At 36.5% G+C, this 19,665-nt stretch overlaps 1 long non-coding RNA gene across 6 annotated transcripts; it reads right to left on the bottom strand.

The window, feature by feature from the left end:
- Positions 1-52: 52 nt before the first annotated feature.
- LOC139968660 (uncharacterized) lies at positions 53-19,471 on the bottom strand. Of its 6 annotated transcripts, none has more exons than XR_011793519.1 (6): positions 18,991-19,471; positions 18,195-18,234; positions 17,731-17,953; positions 15,513-15,682; positions 2,477-2,573; positions 53-1,853 (listed from the first exon to the last, which is right to left on the bottom strand). It is a non-coding gene; the product is annotated as an uncharacterized lncRNA (long non-coding RNA). The 6 variants fall into 6 exon arrangements; XR_011793522.1 differs by having other exon boundaries at positions 18,206-18,234; positions 18,991-19,470; XR_011793516.1 differs by lacking the exon at positions 18,991-19,471 and having other exon boundaries at positions 54-1,853; positions 18,195-18,928.
- Positions 19,472-19,665: the final 194 nt, after the last annotated feature.

The following is a 19,665-nucleotide window of genomic DNA, read 5'->3' as shown; positions in this document are numbered from 1 at the left end:
ACTGTATACACCTCTTTATTTGTGTGCGGTAGATGGTACCATCAAAACATCATTACTTATATTTTATTGTATACACCTCTTTATTTGTGTGCATTAACTGGTACCATCAAAACATCATTACTTAAATTTTACTTAATACACCCCTTTATTTGTGTGCAGTAGCTTGTACCATCAAAACATCATTACTTATATTTTATTGTATACACCTCTTTATTTGTGTGCATTAACTGGTACCATCAAAACATCATTACTTATATTTTACTGTATACACCCCTTTATTTGTGTGCAGTAGCTGGTACCATCAAAACATCATTAAGTATATTTTACTGTATACACCTCTTTATTTGTGTGCGGTAGATGGTACCATCAATACATCATTACTTATATTTTACTGTATACACCCCTTTATTTGTGTGCAGTAGCTGGTACCATCAAAACATCATTACTTATATTTTACTCTATACACCTCTTTATTTGTGTGCAATCACTGGTAACATCAAAACATCATTACTTATATTTTATTGTATACACCTCTTTATTTGTGTGCATTAACTGGTACCATCAAAACATCATTACTTATATTTTACTCTATACACCTCTTTATTTGTGTGCAGTTACTGGTACCATCAATACATCATTACGTATATTTTACTGTATACACCTCTTTAATTGTGTGCAGTAACTGGTAACATCAAAACATCATTACTTATATTTCACTGTATCCACCCCTTTATTTGTGTGCAGTAACTGGTACCATCAATACATCATTACTTATATTTTACTGTATCCACCCCTTTATTTGTGTGCAGTCACTGGTAACATCAAAACATCATTACTTATATTTTACTATATACACCCCTTTATTTGTGTGCAGTAGCTGGTACCATCAAAACATCATTACTTATATTTTACTGTATACACCTCTTTATTTGTGTGCAGTTACTGGTACCATCAATACATCATTACTTATATTTTACTGTATACAACCCTTTATTTGTGTGCAGTAGCTGATACCATCAAAACATCATTACTTATATTTTACTGTATCCACCCCTTTATTTGTGTGCAGTAACTGGTACCATCAAAACATCATTACTTATATTTTACTGTATACACCTCTTTATTTGTGTGCAGTAGCTGATACCATCAAAACATCATTACTTATATTTTACTGTATACAACCCTTTATTTGTGTGCAGTAGCTGATACCATCAAAACATCATTACTTATATTTTACTGTATACACCTCTTTATTTGTGTGCAGTTACTGGTCCCATCAATACATCATTACGTATATTTTACTGTATACACCTCTTTATTTGTGTGCAGTAGCTGATACCATCAAAATATCATTACGTATGTTTTACTGTATACAACTCTATTTGTGTGCAATAACTGGTACCATCAAAACATCATTACTTATATTTTACTGTATCCACCCCTTTATTTGTGTGCAGTCACTGGTAACATCAAAACATCATTATTTTACTGTATACACCTCTTTATTTGTGTGCAGTAACTGGTACCATCAAAGTATCATTACTTATATTTTACTTTATACACCCCTTTATTTGTGTGCAGTAGCTTGTACCATCAAAACATCATTACTTATATTTTACTGTATCCACCCCTTTATTTGTGTGCAGTAACTGGTACCATCAAAACATCATTACTTAAATTTTACTGTATACACCTCTTTATTTGGCCACTTTACTTTTTATGCCATTCCTCTTCCCTGTCTCTGGCCCCCAGTTGGGCTTTTCGAACTTCATTCATTTCTTTGTTATGGAATGCTTCCCAATCATACTTTAAATCTGGGTGACTTTCAAGGAAAGCCAGTACTTCTTTCCGACCTGAAAATGCAACAAAAATAGTAAATGCATCTAGTTAGATTACTGCACATTTGTTAAAACTGATGAAACGACACATAGTTTGATGTGAAAGATTTGGTGTTATTATATACAAAACAAACAATTCAAAAGATTTGTCTGGTAGCCCTTGAAAGTGAGCTTAAAAAACGATAAATAATTTTCTAAATGTGTTCTCAAAGTATGAGAATGCTAATATTACGTTTTGACAGAGAAACAATTTTTAATCATTTAGGATGGATATTTCAAATATACTTTAAAAAGTTGCAAACTTGACGTCATCTTAGCAAATGCAGATTGCGACATAACCCACGCTGCAGTTGCTACAGTAGTCAAAACAAAAACTGTGTTTGAGTACAGATTAATTTCTTCCCTAATTTCTGGTGAAATTTCTTTTAAATTAGATCTTTTTAATATATCGTTAAGCCATCATGTATGTTTTGTGATCTTTATGTAACACAAGATAACTTTGAACAGCAGACTCTTTGTTCTGTACATTGCGCTGTTCAGCTGCAATGCGAAGAACGTTGCACGTAGGCTACTGTAAATCTGATGATAGCAGATAAGTAACAATTGGAAAAGTTCCCTGAGTTGCAGTATAATCTTACCTGGCAATTTCATTTCTGCCTTTCTCTTGTAAAATTTTTTAAAGTGTTGTTAGACTGCGGATGTGTCCCTTCCACTCCACTTGTAATATTTGCCAACCTTTACAGGAAAAGAGAAAAAGAACACTTGACTGTAAGCACACTTTAAATGTAGAGAGTAATGAGGCAATGGTATCAGTACTTCATTACTCTCTACATTTAATGTGTGCCAGTATATAAAATTGGGTAAAGAAACTGGACATAAATAGCCTATTGACTGTAATGATGACTAGCAATCAATATTTTCAACAACTCTGGCATTATCCAAACCCCCTTATGACTAACACAGAACATTGCCAGACCCAGGAGGAACATAAAAAACAATATTTATTTCTAGAACTGATATAGTATGAACTACATTTAAGTTAATTGATGATGTCACCTTATACTTCACACCTATACAACATGTTTACCATTATCTTACTCACTACATTAAAAGGCTTCTTTGGAAATAACACTTTATTTCTACGGACTACCCCTGATGTTAAGGCTAAATTTATGGGAAACATATCTGCAAAGATTAACACTTTCAACATAACAAAGTGGAATTAAAATCATAGATCTGGATGATAGAGAGAGTCAGCAGTTGCTGAAAACAACGTTTGATGGAAATGTTCATGATATCACGTCATTTCAGCCGGCCATAAAAGAGTCTTGGTAACTTTCATGAACAATATTATAACAAGGTCATGAACATGCATACATTTCTAGCCATATATTGGAGCTATGCTAAGCAGGAATAACCAGAATGAAAACATTTTATGGTTCATTGCTGCTGTTCATTAGTTCCATTCATAGGGAAATTTCTAAGAAAGCCCTAGCTATGACAACAACAGCAATTCATGCACACAGCGTTTTGTTACCAAAGTAATTCTAAGCCCTGCCCTCTCATAAATTTGTATCATATCAATTGCAACTTACAACATGTGTATAGGCTATCTGCCAATATCATCATACCAAGTTTGACGAAATTCCGACTAATAGTAGCCAAGTTATTGCAATTTGGAGTTTTTCACATTTGACCCCATTACCTCATTAATATTCATGAAATGAGCAGCAAAATCAATAGGGTTATCCTACTCACTATGATCCACCCACCAACTAAGTATGGTAATGATCGGTCATCTCCTTGTTGAGTTATCTGGACAAACTTTTCAAACCGAAATATTGCTAAGCCCGCCCCCTCATAAATATGCATGATATCACTTGCACCACACATCAGTGTGTAAAGACTATCTACCAATATGATAGTCCTACATGTCTAGTATATTATTATATAATTTCTGGAACCCTATGTCACTTCGCTGCCAATCAGCGCTTCATCGAATCAAGCGAATGCTAAACGAGCAAAATTTGAAGTTTGTACCACATATCTGAAACTTTCTCCTGCATACCCAGCTTCTATGATGTGGAGATTATTCCAGCAGTTACAGCATAGCAGTTAGTGATATTACACTCCCCCATGGTAGAATTACTCCAACTTCATTCACGCTTCATGGGGGGGCCTTGTTTTTTTTTACCCCCAAAAAATGATGCGAATGGGGTAAAAAAAAAACAAGTACTTTCCGGCTCCAATGTACTCTCTATTTTGCCCGAATGAATAAATTTTTCCATAATGTTGATTTTAGAGGTTAGGCAAATAGTTTTCATGTCTGTCATGTGTCAAAAATGTTAAATAATTGGGCAGAAGTAACTGAAATTGGCTCAACTCTAATGTTTCTACTATATTACACCACATTTGTGTAGCATCATATACACACTGTACAGTATGGCTGAGCATGACATATGACACGAGCCATCCATAATTACGAATTAAGACAATTTCACAATTTTTTTCCTTTTTCATGTAAAGGTAGTAGCTCATACTTAGATGTAATTATATGCAAACATGATTTTAAGATACATTCATGAAGAAAATAGCTGTTTTCTAGCATTGTTTTTTTTTACCCCGGCACTGTTTTTTTTTACCCCGAATTAAGCAAATTTTGGGGGTAAAAAAAAACAACATTTTTCGCAAAAAACGACACTTTCCATTTACAAAATAGTTATTTTTGTTAGATTCTCTTTAAGAGAATCCCACTCCACACACTTGAACATTGGAACCGAAACAATACCTCTTACTCATCAATTTTTAGAGCAAACTTTAGGTAAATTGTTTTTTTTTTTACCCCACTTGACTATAATTATTCTTCAATTTTCATTTGGTCACAATTAAAAAAATTATTCAGAGGCAAAAATAATTATTAACTAAAATGAAACTTACATGTATTTTCATCATAGGATAAGGGATATGAAGCAGAACTTTGGTGTTTCTTTAAAATATTGTTAAGACATCCATGATAAATAAAAGCAAGAGCACCAATGGTGCATAAACTAATACTAAGTAATGTGATATTTATTTAGAGGAGATTGCATTTGCAAGGTCAATGTAGAAAGGTGGGTGGTGGGGGGGGGGGGCGTAAACTTTCAGACTATGCACAACAATATACAGCAAATTAATACTGTAACCGAGTCTGCAAAAAGAGATATTTGTGGAAAAAAGCAACAATCTTAAAGTGGTAAAATGTACTTAAATACTTTCAACAGTTTTTCTTAAATTTTTAACTTTCATTTTGATTGGAAACTTATTTTTATTAAACATTTTCACTGCAATGTTTATGCTCCTCTCTATAAGCAATATAAATTCACATTACTGAAAAGGAAATGAACTCAGATCAGGTCAACAAAATGTAACTGAATACTGTGGTTTGTGCTGTGGACCAGCAATAATGACCCACTTACCAATTAAAGGCTCAGTTCTGATCAGTTTCAACTCAACTAGTATTAAAGGCATGTAATGTGATATGATTACCAGGCAGACCATTGGCAAACACCATGGCCTTGTTCACATATTCAGATTACAATCACATGTAAACAGTGAGAGGAATAATCAATCAACTTAACTGATTCCCTCTCATGCACACTAATGTGTATTTGACACAGGCTGTGGTATCAGGGAGTTGTTCCATAACAACTCCCTGGTGGTATATGGCTGTACTATGACTATGTACCTATCAGTTGTAAGAGGGACTCAGTGACATCCCCCTCACCCCTGGAATGGTGCATTAAATGTGCATCATGTCCAAAGATTTATGTGACTAAGGCTTCCGTCAAAGTGGACATTTGGTGCACCATTACAACTACAATAAGTGTGTCAAGGTGCATCAATGTGCCACAAAGAATCTTTCACGGGCAGCAAATGGTCAGTCAATTAATGTAAATTTGATGTGGGTCAACGACATGCATCAATGTATCAAATTTACTATGCAAGGATGTGTCAAATGTCCAGCTTAATTTTAAATATTGAGGCACCTATCCAGTGGGTCCGAGGGTGCATCATACAATTGATAGGTCCATTATATAAACCTACACCTGAAAAAATTCTAAATGCATTAACTTATGGTGACAAATGTAAAGGTACCCCCAAATAGATCCTGTCCAAATGAAAATTTCTGAACATGCTAAATAGGCCATTAACCTATGATAATTTTGACCAACCGTCACCATCAACCATTTTTAACGTGAGAAGGGAAGCATATTTTGTATGTTGACAAAAACCCCTGATAATTATCGACTCCTAACTGACCTGTGACCTCAACTTTCTTGAATACCACTGATGCTACCTTACTTGATAATCATTGTACAAGTTTCTTCGTTTATCCACCAAGGACTAAGCAACATATATGTATTTTTTTACAGGTGGATGAATAGTCACATAGGATAGAGCTGCAACATGGCTATAGCTCAAACTAGTATGAGCTAAAAACTAGCCAATCGAAACTCGTGCCATCCATGCATTATTCTCACATATTACTGTGTTGCTAGAAACTCCCAGACTGCTTAAATACCTACTGTACATATGTGTAGGTGTACACGAGAGTGTGTACCTCATGTGCAGTCAATGTGCTCTGTTTATAAACACCGCAACTGTCTCAATAGCTGGGTTGAAGGTTTCTAATTTTAACTGTTTTTTATTAGCTTCATACTTTTGTTTTGTTAGTTAATTTTGATTTGTGTAAAAAAACATGATTACAAAAAACAGAAATGGAAGCAATGCAAGTTTTCCGTTTCAGTTGGTAGGTTCCAGTATTTCCATTCGTTTGATGGACGCAATCATGGGAAATGGGTTCCTCTAAAAATCCAATAGTTAGTAAGACGGTTCCCAAACAACTGCCCCCTGGACGATTCCCACCCGGACGATTCCCACCCGGACAATTCCCACCCGGACAATTGCAAAGCCCAACAATTGCCCCTTGGACAATTCCCACTCCGGACAATTGCAAAGCCCGACAATTGCCCCTTGGACAATTCCCACTCCGGACAATTCCCACCCATGACAATTTTCCCCCGGACAATTCCCCTCCACGGAAATTTCCACTAAGACCCCCCAGTAGGGCAATCATTACATTTCATAACATTTTGGACCCCCCCCCATGGAAATTCCTGCACATGCCCCTGAAAATCAATCACAAGTCAATCAAAAGTTAAAAAGTTACATTTGGTAGGGATGAGTTGTATATAACTTAATATCACCACAAAAATGTGCCCCCTTCGTGAACGTTTACAGCATCTTTTTCAGTGGCCATATGCTTGCATCCACATGTGTAATTTTTCGACAGAACTAGCATATTGAGCGTTTATGCTGTGTTAGATTTTGTGCAATTTGAATGCATAGTTGATGGCTAGACCAGAGAAACGTTCGCACTCTTCTCGTGCACTAGCTAGGTTGAAACTCTCATAGTAGAGCGGGAGCCCAGAGGGTTTGGTTAGCTGGGAAGGTAACCAATTGCCTGGTACATCAAATTGTTCACAGTGCATTCCTGTATATGAAACCAGACGACTGGCAAACCGGCTATGTTGGGTGTGGCTGGGAGAGCAACTTTAAGGTCACCTATTAGCTAACCTAGATCAGCTTTCGTGGTAACCACATCAAAGTAAGTACAATGTGTCAGGTATGGCCCCAAGAGCAACAAATGGCCATTGCCAGTAATTATTGGTGGTGGGGTACACCTGCCAGTGATCAATAATTGACCCCTCACGGCTGACCTAGGTCAGCTCATGAGGTAACCACTTGAAACCTACTGGAAAATGTTGGTTAGGACTTCAGATACAAGGGATGGGCATTGCCAGTAGTTTTTATTGGTGGCTTACTCCTGCCAGTAGACCCCCAAAATGCCCATCCCCCATTGACCTAGATGAGCTCATGATGTAACAAGTTGAAAACTTACTGGAAAATGATAGGTATCACTCATATGTTAGGGATGGGCATTTCCTGTAATTTATATTGGGGGGGGGTCCCCCTGCCAGTAGACCCACAAAATGACCATCCCCTCATTGACCTAGGTCAGCTCATGAGGTAACCAGTTGAAACCTACTGGAAAACGATAGGTATCACTTCATATGCAAAGGATGGGCATTTCCAGTAATTTATATTAGTGGGGTACCCCTGCCAGTAGACCCTCAAAATGCCCATCCCTTCTATACCAGGTCAGCTCATGAGGTAACCAGTTGAAAACTACTTGAAACTGATTGGCACGACTCTATATGTAAGTGATGGGCATTTCCAGTAATTTCTACTAGTGGGGTACCCCTGCCAGTAGACCCCCAAAATGCCCATCCCCTCATTGACCTAGGTGAGCTCATGATTTAACCAGTTGAAACCTACTGGAAATGATAGGTTATACTTCATATGTAAGGAGGGCCATTTCAGTTACAAGAGATATCACAACTTTTGACTAAGCAGCCATTGTGTTATTCAAATTTATTAAAACGTGATCTTCAGTGTTTTGTAGTTGTGTGAGCAGAAAACTACCATATTTTATTTTCTCAATGAGTAAGAATCAGCCCAAAATCTGTAATAGCTGTGTACACACACAATGCTACACACTCATCACTCATAATGGCATTGAGCTATGTGTGCTTCTGGAAGTCACAGTAACTATAAAATCACATCACAAGGCCATTAACCTTGAAACATTTATGGGCAGCATACTCCTGCAGTGTTAGGTGTTAGAGCTGAAAACTCACCAGTTACATGCAACTACTTAGCTATGTAGCCTATGAACCCAGCTATGTAGACATTGGCCATGTACAAGACAAAGTACCAGTATTGAGCTGTAGTACTTGAATCTAGGATTCTGGGGACTTTTCTAATTTTTATTACTCTTAACTGGTTTTCATATCCCGTTTTATAAATATGTACATTCATGTATTTATACTGGGTTTTCATAAATTTGAAACTTGGATGAAAGAAGACAATTAGGCCAGGAAATATGGTCATGAAAGCAGTGGTTATAATCCAAATTCCTTAAACTGTTTTATAACCACCTTAGAGGAAATTTACTGGGACATTCAGTCATTGTGTTCATTTAGATGAGAACAATTTGGAAATAAAAGGCCTCAAGGAAGTACTTTCTGAAGCTTCTAGCAATTACAGCATGCTATAATTTTGTGCCAATACAGAAGTTTCTTTTAATGAGCTTCATGGAAGATGTGTCTTTTTTTTCATTTTGTAAATCCTTTTGAGAGTGTTAGAACCTCTGGCAAGTTTTGTAGTTGTTACAAAAAGGATTTGATTGAAGGGGAGGGGGGGGGGGGGTTGGGGAATAAGGTCCTTTTAACAATGCACAATCCTCTTGGCTAATACACGTACAGTACACCTTATAATAATACTTGTCCAGTCTAAGTAAATCTTAGTAGCTGGAAGACAAAGCTTGAATATTCAGGGAATATTTTTCTTTTCTTCTAGAGCTGTGATTTTAAAACTGGGTCTAGAATTGGTTTACTTTTGAAAATTTGAATGGAAAATGGTCTCACACACATTGAACCAATTTCTATTAAATTAAACATAATATTCACTATTCACATTTTGTATACAGCATGTATTGTCCACAATCTTTTAACTTCTTGCATATTTGCAGTGTGAAAGAGTGGGACATTGCCAACCAGTTCTCATTTCGCCAGATATCCTGCTTTGATACAAAATTAATTAACCACAACTCTGCAACATGACAGAGGATGACAAAATAAAGACAACCTCTCACAGAAATTGTCAACATCTACTGTACTAACATCATAATTTTCCGGACAGTGGGCATGCTGGTCACCTTGTGACAATAATTTAAACAATATTGCAACTGTTAAGAAATAATGAAGTTTTTACTATCAAATTCATGAACAGGAAAATTGCACCATTTAATGACATTTTAGGAGCTCTACAAGATTTCAAATCAAAATTGATATTTGAGATCTGTCCAATTATGAAAATTTTAATTTTATTCCCTATCTTCGATATGGGTGACAACGTCCCAGGGTGATTTTCTCCCAACTACTAGTAATAATGCTTAAGTGAGTCATTTAGTATGTGAGATGTGATGTGGATGTACAGTAAGTGAGATGAGGGAAATATATAAATCGGCTACCATCAGTCAACCAGAGGTGTCGATATTAATGGTATTTTTGTGAAGGTGAACACCTCAACAATCAACTCTGGCTTCTTGTTCTACATAAATGAAATAATCTTGTTTGCTTTGGGGCAGATGACTTCACCTTGCATGATGGGAGATAAAGGGTATCAGAGATTTTAGGGCTTAGTTCCATTGCCACTAATCAACATACAAATAGATTAAATTTAAAGAAATGTAAACCATAGGGCAACTAAAAAATGTGTGGAAGGAATTTCTTCCTACTTCGTAACCTTGAATGGATATAACATCTTCTTCCCCAAATTCACACATAACCCTTTATGCTCTCCTGTTCACAAATTCGAAAAATGAAGTAATCTTAATGCGGGAACAACTGTAAAATTTGGTCTTAACTTGTCATTTTCTTGTTACAAAGTGAGAATTTGCAAAAAGCAGTGATCATGTGATACAAATTGATTTGTGACATTATCATAATGACTGGCATCTTGCAGTGATACAGTATGAGTGATACAGTATGAGCCTAGTTTATTGTATTGCACTGCACTTTGACAATGTTTACTTTGACCCATCAATGCTATACTCCACTGAACTGGGTACCCTGAATATGCATGTGAAAAGAGACAAAGGGTTGGATGGGCATGTTATGTTGGTTTATGACCAGGATTCAAGGTTATGTGTGCTACCTTTCACACTCTGTGCATGTTTGTTGTCTAGGTTCCTTCAAATAGGGGATCCAAAATTGAAAAAAGACAAGGATAATCCCTTTTTTGCAGTATATACCTGTTAGATAAAGGGTATCTAAAAATACACCAATTTTTTGCTGTACCAGGGCCCATCCAGGCAGCAGCCAATAATGGTCCTGTGGCCCACATATGATTCATTTATATGGAAAGAGAGCAGGATGATTCTCTAAGTGAATTACAAATTGGTAAATGTTTCATATACATACACAGGTACACACACCAGGCGCAGATCCAGGGGATGCCCAACCAGGCTGATTGAGTCCCCTAATTCTGTGTGTGCATAATTGTAAATTATTGTACATTGGATTTTTTTGATGGGTGGGGTAGAAGGGCTCCTCTTTTACAATTTTCTGTGAGATAAACCCCAGAAATCCCCCTCCCCCCTTCAATGTAGACAAGCTGTCAGTGCTCTCATGTGATGTCCTAAAATGATCCCCCTCTTTCATAAACCCTGGATCCACCACTGCAGCACGTTATTACTATATGTTGCCAGCGTTTTTTGCCAGGAATTTAAAGGGTGTGAAGACTCGCGCACAAAAAAACGTCTAATGCCGGTTATCTGACCTACTGTAGTTTCGAATGAGGTATAACAGAAGTGTTAGACACCACCATCGATCACAGAAAATACACACACACAGCTTGCTACCATTGGTAATTATACACTAGTGTACAGTCAGTACATACAGCTGCGGTCAATAACCAAAGCACAGTGTACATGCAATACAGCGATGGACATCTCAGGTCCAGCTAAAGATAACAACGTATTAGGTTTCATTACTGTACTGTCTGCATTTTGTAGCGACACGAACAAAACGTCACTTGCAAGCAACGGAAAGTTAACTTTCTCAGATGGCTGCACGCGGTTTGGGGCGAGTCTCGATCAATGCCTTTAAAATGAATTAAAGCAATAATCAGGCATTAAGCCCTGAGAATTACCCTTCTTATATGCATACAGTATGTGACTGACTTTTACTGCAAAGAGACTGCATAACACATGCACTCAAGGTATTGAATTATATATATGGTTGTAATCTGCACTTCAAATTGTCTGTTTACATGTAACTCACCCCCCTCCCACCCACATCCTCTACCCGACCCTATATCAGAATAGAAAATGAATGTGAACCAGTGCATATACATGTACAGTGTGTTCTATATGTGTGTACATGTTTAGTACAGGTTAAACTAATTTAAATATATATTAAAATATAACAGGTTAAACTGCTTAAACATTCAGTTTATACACCCCCCTCCCACCCACATCCTCTACCCGACCCTATATCAGAATAGAAAATGAATGTGAACCAGTGCATATACATGTACAGTGTGTTCTATATGTGTGTACAGGTACATGTTTAGTACAGGTTAAACTAATATATATATAAATATAACAGGTTAAACTGCTTAAACATTCAGTTTATACTATAAGTCTTTTAATTTAGTGAATTATATATAGCAGAAGCAGACACTACATTGCAAGTAATATATTAATATGACATTGAAATATGCACAGTATTGAATTGAATGACCAGTACATACATGTACAGTATGTACTGTACATGATTGCATGCAAACAGTGGGACTATGTATTTATTGTGCTTGGTGTAAAATAACACTACATACTGAACATGTATACATAGTACACACTGTACATATAGTGTGTACTATATGTATAGTGTGTACTATATGTACTACATATGTACACTGGTTCAACTTCATTTTAAGTTATAAAAGACTTTTAACATAGTGAATTATAGCAGAAGCAGACACTACATTGCAAGTATATAATATATTAATATGACATTGAAATATGCACAGTATTGAATTGAATCACCATTACATACATGTTTTTTTTTTTGTCTTTTTTTGTCATTACGTATATATAATATGATAATTCTTTAAATAGTATCATGTTATCTTATGTAACGTAGTTTATTTGTGTGTGCAATTCATTTTTTTTTCTTTTCTTATATTGTTGGGGGGGGCGGCGGGTCTGCCTCTAAAGAGCCTCGGCTTTCTCAGACCTCCTCCACTTGTCACATACATTTTGTTCTATTATTGTGTAATACCTTTTGAATGTGGAAACAAATAAATGAAATGAAATGTACAGTGTGTAGTACTGCACATGATTGTGGACAGTGGGACTGTGTTTTTAATTAGTGCTTGGTGTAAAATAACACTGTACTGAACACACATATAAAGTACACACTGTGCATGTATGCACTGGTACACATTCATTTTCTATTCTGATATAGGGTTGGGTAGAAGATGTGAGTGGAAGGGGGGGGGGGTTGGGTTATGCATGCATACAGACAATTTGAAGCAGAAGATTACCATACCAAATAATTCAGTATACCTTGAATGCATGTGCTATGCAGTCTCTTTGCAGTAAAAGTCAGTAATATACTGTATACAAATCTGCATAATGCACTAGGGGAGGGTGTTTGGGGGGGGGTGTTGGGGGAGGGAGTCAAAGACAGAACACTTTTAATAAATACATTTCAATAGATTCTAATGATGTTTAACATGGTCTCCTTGAATGAAGATACAATGTTACTAGTGCTATTTCCCCTTGTATGCATGTTTCTGTAGGGCTGATGTTACTCTCATATACGCCACTTTAAGCTGCTCATCAGAGCATTAATAATAACTAATACAAAAGATGTTTTAGCCCATTCTTTGCATCATAACTATACACATCTTACTAGTTTTGTATTAAAAACCAAAAATAAACCTTTTAATTGTGACCGAATTTGACCTTGAAATACCCAAAATATTGGTAAAATGTGATATTTGAGGTTTGCATAATTAGTTTACGTCCATCTTTGGAGAAATATCGAAGACACTTCCTCTTCACACCAAACTGCTATTGTCTGTTATACCAAAAATTTCTAATTAACTTGCAAGAGCCAGCTCGAACAGGAACTTTCTGACCATGCATCGCAACAGAGTTTTTCCAGCTTCCTCTACGTGATAAACTTACATTTACTCTATACAGTAAACTGTACTTTGTTACTTTGCATTTTACTTTCTACAGTACACAGCAGTATTGAATAAATAGGAAAGCTCATGAGAAAAGATTACCTCTAGACGCAGCCTAGGATTTTAAAGTACATCACTTGGCAGTAGGTAGACGCTACGACATATGACTTTAAAGGAGCATTTTGCGTCCTTTTCTATGATTTTTTTCAACCTCACTGACTCCACTATGCCATAACTACATACATAATTAGCTTATCTACTTAAATCTTACTTCAAATGGTGGCATAAAAGTCGAAAAATTTGCAACAATTTGGCTAATTTAACTAAATTTAACTAAACCTGCATCTCTGATTGGTTGAATTCAAACTAGTGGGTTTGGGGAACTGAATGCGATTAATTTTGTATGTCGAATGCTCGCCAACTAACGTTGTTGGTAGGGAAAAACTTGGCTAATATCTTAGTTTGCTGTTTTGTGATTTGATGTATGTAAAAAACTTGATGGACATGTTAAAAGAGTAGAAAATGGCGACCAAACGCAAAATGCTCATGAATAAATATACTATTCACTGATTGGTGGAATTCAAAGTAGTGGATTTGGAGATTGAAAACTTTGTTGAGGACACTTCTACTCGTTATCGCCATAAATCGTTAATTACTCGCTAATTAATGCTCTTGGCAGGGTGAAACTTGGATGGTATCTTAGTTTGCTGTTTTATGATTGATACATGTAAAAAAATCGATGCACATGTTAAAAAGGTGGAAAAAAGCGACCCAGCGCAAAATGCTGCTTTAAGGGGAAATGCAAATACCCCTTGAGGAGAAATACAGTGTGGTAAAATTTCCTGTAGGAAACTGTTTACTGGTTATGTGCAGTGTAAAATGGGGATGAGGGGACGATGGGAATAAACCATTGTCACTCTGTCACTCTCAGGTACAGTATAGGTGCTGTATATTACTGGAACATCAGCAAAGTTACTGCCTAATTGGGTATAAAGCGCCAAGATTACTGTTTGCAGTATATTCACTTCAACTATAGGTCTGGAACTTATTTGTGTTCAGTTGCAAAGTTGTTCAAAAAAGACATTGCATGAAATGATCAGACTGACCACTTAGACAGTGTACCACAATAAGGCAATGTATATCGGCCACCCTCAGGAAAATTATTTTTGGGCTTATTTCCAGGTATCATCACTGATTTTATTACTAGGACAGTTTTAAGAATACAATTTAAAGTACAGATGATATGAAAATCAGGACGATTGAAGGAGAATTGACCTATTTTAGAAAAATGAAGTAGATATGGTGAGATTTTGCCCGGATAGCCATTTCAAAGGAGCGGGACCACTGCTCTAAACTTTCACCCCTTGCAGCTCAAAATCTTGACATTAAAGGTATGGGATTAACAAGTGCCATGATAGGCCAAGTCATCAGCTATGAGGAAATGGGTAGGAATGCCATAAAGGACATATCTTCTATGCTCTAGGGGCCCTCTAAGGAAGACAAGTTTAGTGTGTTGGTCAATGGAGAAGAATAAAATGTTGTGGTACGCTTATAAGAAATGTGATTTCTCTCAGTTTAGCCCCAAAAAAGCAAATTATAGGCTAACATGGTCAGGCTACTGTAGCCGTTGATATTTCAGGTGAAATGTTTCATGATTTCATGCTTGAGTGATTTTGAGGGGGGAAATTCTTATTATTATTCTTAAAGATGATGCTACTCCAAGTCTCCAACATATTTCAGTAGGCTTAAATTCAAGATTGCATTACCATAGTTGAAGGACTATGGAAAGGAAGTTTCATGAAATTTACTTACCAATGGTAATTCAAAAGTAACACAGTTGAACAACTATAGATGATGTTTGGGCAGTACAAATTAGCAAATTATACTTGGAATTTCATTGTTCCAGAGTTGATACAGTTCAGATTCAGCCCTGCCGTGTCAGTGTTGTTGTTGAAGAGCATGATTTCTGCCATAATTTACACCTGTAGGTAAGTAATGTTATAACAATGAACTAGAACTAAAGTATGCCCGGGATAACACAGACTTCTGCTGTTTACTAGCAATTGGGATGCTATAGTCCCAGGTATAGCCAGCATAGTGCTCCTACCATGTGTCATTGTCAGTCTGGGTATCATTTTGACTTCTCTGTATTAAAATACATTGTGTTGGGCTATACTTATCTGTAACTTACAGTAGTTGTCAAAAATGTATGGCAGAATTATCAATATACAGTAGGTCTATATAATTGGCTGGTTTACAGTATTCATAGAACAAATTCTGACTTGTGAGTCCTTAATTGAGACACAAGTATATAAAAAATCTGCAAGGTACAGTACAACTAAACACCTCAATTTGCATGGTTCAGATGCATAAATAAAATATATACTGGCTTCTCCCAAAATGTGCCCTGACATGGGCATGGCCTGGCTTAATCCAGCTGTTAGTGTTAGTTGGTGATGTACTTTGCTTCTTCTCGGTAAACACCAACCCCCTTTTACTTATTTGCAGATCATGGGAAAGGTGTAGAATTGAACAAATATGCATTAAATGTAAATGTAACAGGAAAATGTGGTATAGCAGTCCTTGACTAGTCAATTGTGAGGCTAGTTTTAACCTTATTTAACACAAGGCAGTGTTTAGAGGGCGCCCTCTATAATGAAATCTCAATAAATAAACACCTAAAAACACCTACTTTACAATCTCAATTGCTTTCTGCCAGTTGTAAACTTTTATCCTGCAGTTCAGTTATCTCCTTGAAGAATTTATACTCTTTAAATCCCAAATAAGATCAAATTTATATTTAGTGTTTCTTTTGCTCTATGCCAGGTCTGGGATCCCCCTCCCAGCCCGATTATCATCTCCTTAGAAAGGACTCGCAGAACCTGGAGACAGGTTTGTGCATAGTAAAGGACTTTTGAAGTACAAAATAATCAACAGAAGGAATTTTCCAGAGAATGTAAGAAACAGATGGATTGAAAGCACAGCAACGAGGCTAGAGCAGAAATCCATTTCAAGCTCAAATTTGACCCAGCTGAGCTCTTAAAAAGTTGATATTGGGGATCAAACAGAAAAATAATTACAGATACTTTAATGCTTTGTAGTTTAGTTTACCTCAGGAGAAGAAGAAAAATTTCACGAGGCTTAAGGTAGCATACTACAATTAGGTAATGTACATCCGCCAAAAAAATGCCTAAAATGAGCCACCGAACTTGTTGTTTTTGGCTAATTTCCAGCTATCATTTTTGATTTTGTAAGTTAGGATGTTTATGAGTACTTACAAGTTAAAGACAGATGATATGAAAATCAGGACGATTGAAGGAGATTTGACCTAGTTTAGAAAAATGAAGGAGAAATGTACAGTACTCTCTACCCACTACTTTTTCAAGTTATTAGTATTTTGACTTACTGTGTTGTGTGTTAGGGTGGCAGCTGTGCGAATATACTTCTTGAAATGTTTAAAAAGGTGTATAAATTGTGATAAGGATTCACCTGCTAGCTGAACTTTACTAAGTGTTTAATACTGTGTGTCCAACTCAAACTTCATTGGCTTAAATGAAGATCACCCCTTGTACACAGTCATCTCTCTGAGCAAGTTATTGCCATAGTGGAAGTATGCAATTAAAACTTCATACAACGTACCTTTTTTCACACACACATTTTAATACCTCAGTTACATTCAGGAGTATTGGTTCTCTTGTTCATTTGTAATCTGCTATAGGTCAACTTCTTTTGCTGGTTTACTTTTGAGATCAAACATATTCAATCCTTTAAGTGTAATTGCCAGCTAAAATTGCCCATATTCGCTGGTTATTACATTTCTCTCATTCTGGACCATATGGATTTATCTCATCCTCTCTTGGGATACTAAGCTTGCACTCAACTTTTACAGCTAGAACTCCAGGTTTCAACACTTCCAGGAAACATACCTTCATCGCGGCTCTGATGACCTTGGATGACTTTGACCTAGTTTCTAATATTTTAATAAAATCTGATAGATTAGTGGATGGGATGGGCTTTTTACAGTACTTACTTGGTTTGGTAGTGTCCATTGTAATTGCTTGATCCCATAGTCATACAGGGCTCCTCCTTTCTTCCAATTGATTATCAATGCAAACAGGTCTACATAGCTTTGCTTCTCCTTTGCTATGATAACTTTCATCTTGGTCTTTTGACAATTTTGGCATTTTCCACTTCCATGGTTCACCAACAGTTCCAAAGATGGCCCACCACTTGACTATTCAGTTGCATCCATGCTATTAAAAAAAGATTTGCAAAGCCAGAAAGTCAATTGATTTAGTGATTTCTTGCCAATATGATAAGCAACTGTGGATACTATATTCATCTACATTTAGTATTGCTGATCAGAATGTGTAATTTAGTAAAATGGGCTTGCAGCAATGATTGATGTATATGCAAATACAAAGAAAGCTGGAGTTCAAACAAATTCCCACTTCTTCAGTGATGAGAGTGAGACTTAATTATAAAGGTTCTCACCTATAACTAACCTCTAATTGACTTCAAGTGACCCTTGACTCTATGGAAAACAATGGGATCATCTATTCAGCATACTATAGGTTCCCCTAAGTTACATTCATACCTTCAGATATTGTACTATAGAGGTTTTCCAACCATGATCTGTTGACCTAAACTGACATCATGACTTGCATTAAACACGACTGCGATTATCTTCTTACTAATTGCTACCAAAAAGTTTGAAGCTCAAAACTTTTCACTCATGGAATGTCATGTTTACAGACTTTGACCTAAGTTGACCCAATTTAACTTTGACCTTGATGTAAAATAATAGAGACCATCAAACATGATATATCTTTGAAAACTAACTTCCAAAAAATTTAGTTACAACTATTAAATAATACAAGTAATATGACTAAACTTCCAAATTAAACTAACATTAATTGTGAACAAACTACAATGTACTCATAGTCTCACATGTAATACCTGTGCAACACGATTCAGTCTCCCAATTAACTGAAAACAACAAGAATAATCCCTGCACTGCATTACACATGTACACACACATCAAACATAAATTTACTAACTGCAGATTATCCCAGGGCTACTTTAATCTATCCTTTTAACAATTTGCTTAAAATACAGACTACTCACTACCAATAAACATGGCTGATTGTTACACAACTATGGAAAATGTGGCCCAAAACGAAATCAATTTTTCAATTCATGCTGTTTTGGCATCTTTAATGTCTCGTGAACCCAAATCACACATAAATTTGCCTTTATATGAAGGGGTATTGAATTGATACAAACTCACCTTTCATAATTCTTCATTCCTCGACTGTACTCCTCATCGGGCCTTGCACTACCCTCAATTAAACGATGGCTAAGCCCTGTACGTACTGCAGCATAAGCAATATACCTCCTGCTTTATGGCTGTGGCGAACGTTGTTATTGACACAAGTGTAGCCATCGCCTATGAGACTGTGTACACAGGTTCTACGGTATGACAACAACCCCTATTGCGGGATGTCGGAGTAACTGCATTCGGCGATTATGGCAATGTTTTAAAACTGCTGGTAATTTGGTGGTATTTGTGTTGGATGCTGTACCATATCTTCAAACTACACCAGGTAAAGTTACACAGAAATGAACAAATAACTTGATGCACGGCAAAGTCCAGGATGGTTAGATATTAAACGGTTGTTCCTGCTGCTAGAAGTAGTGGAACTGAGCTGCCTCCAGCAAGCATATATGCTACTGGGTGCATGTCAGTTAGATGACAAAAATTGAAAGTGGAAGCTTGATGTGACATCAGTTCTAATTTGCATATAATTGGGGGTCTAAAGTTCAACACAAATACACTACACTTCCTACTGCCATCAGTCTTGCTTATAAATGCAACACTGATATAATCATGACCCACTTCGACTCACCCCTGATCCAGGGATTCACAACACAGTCACGCTGATAACTGACATCTTAGGTAAAG

This window comes from Apostichopus japonicus, chromosome 1, assembly GCF_037975245.1.
Source record: "Apostichopus japonicus isolate 1M-3 chromosome 1, ASM3797524v1, whole genome shotgun sequence".
NCBI lineage: Eukaryota > Metazoa > Echinodermata > Holothuroidea > Aspidochirotida > Stichopodidae > Apostichopus > Apostichopus japonicus.
This window is presented reverse-complemented; position numbering and strand designations above follow the sequence as displayed.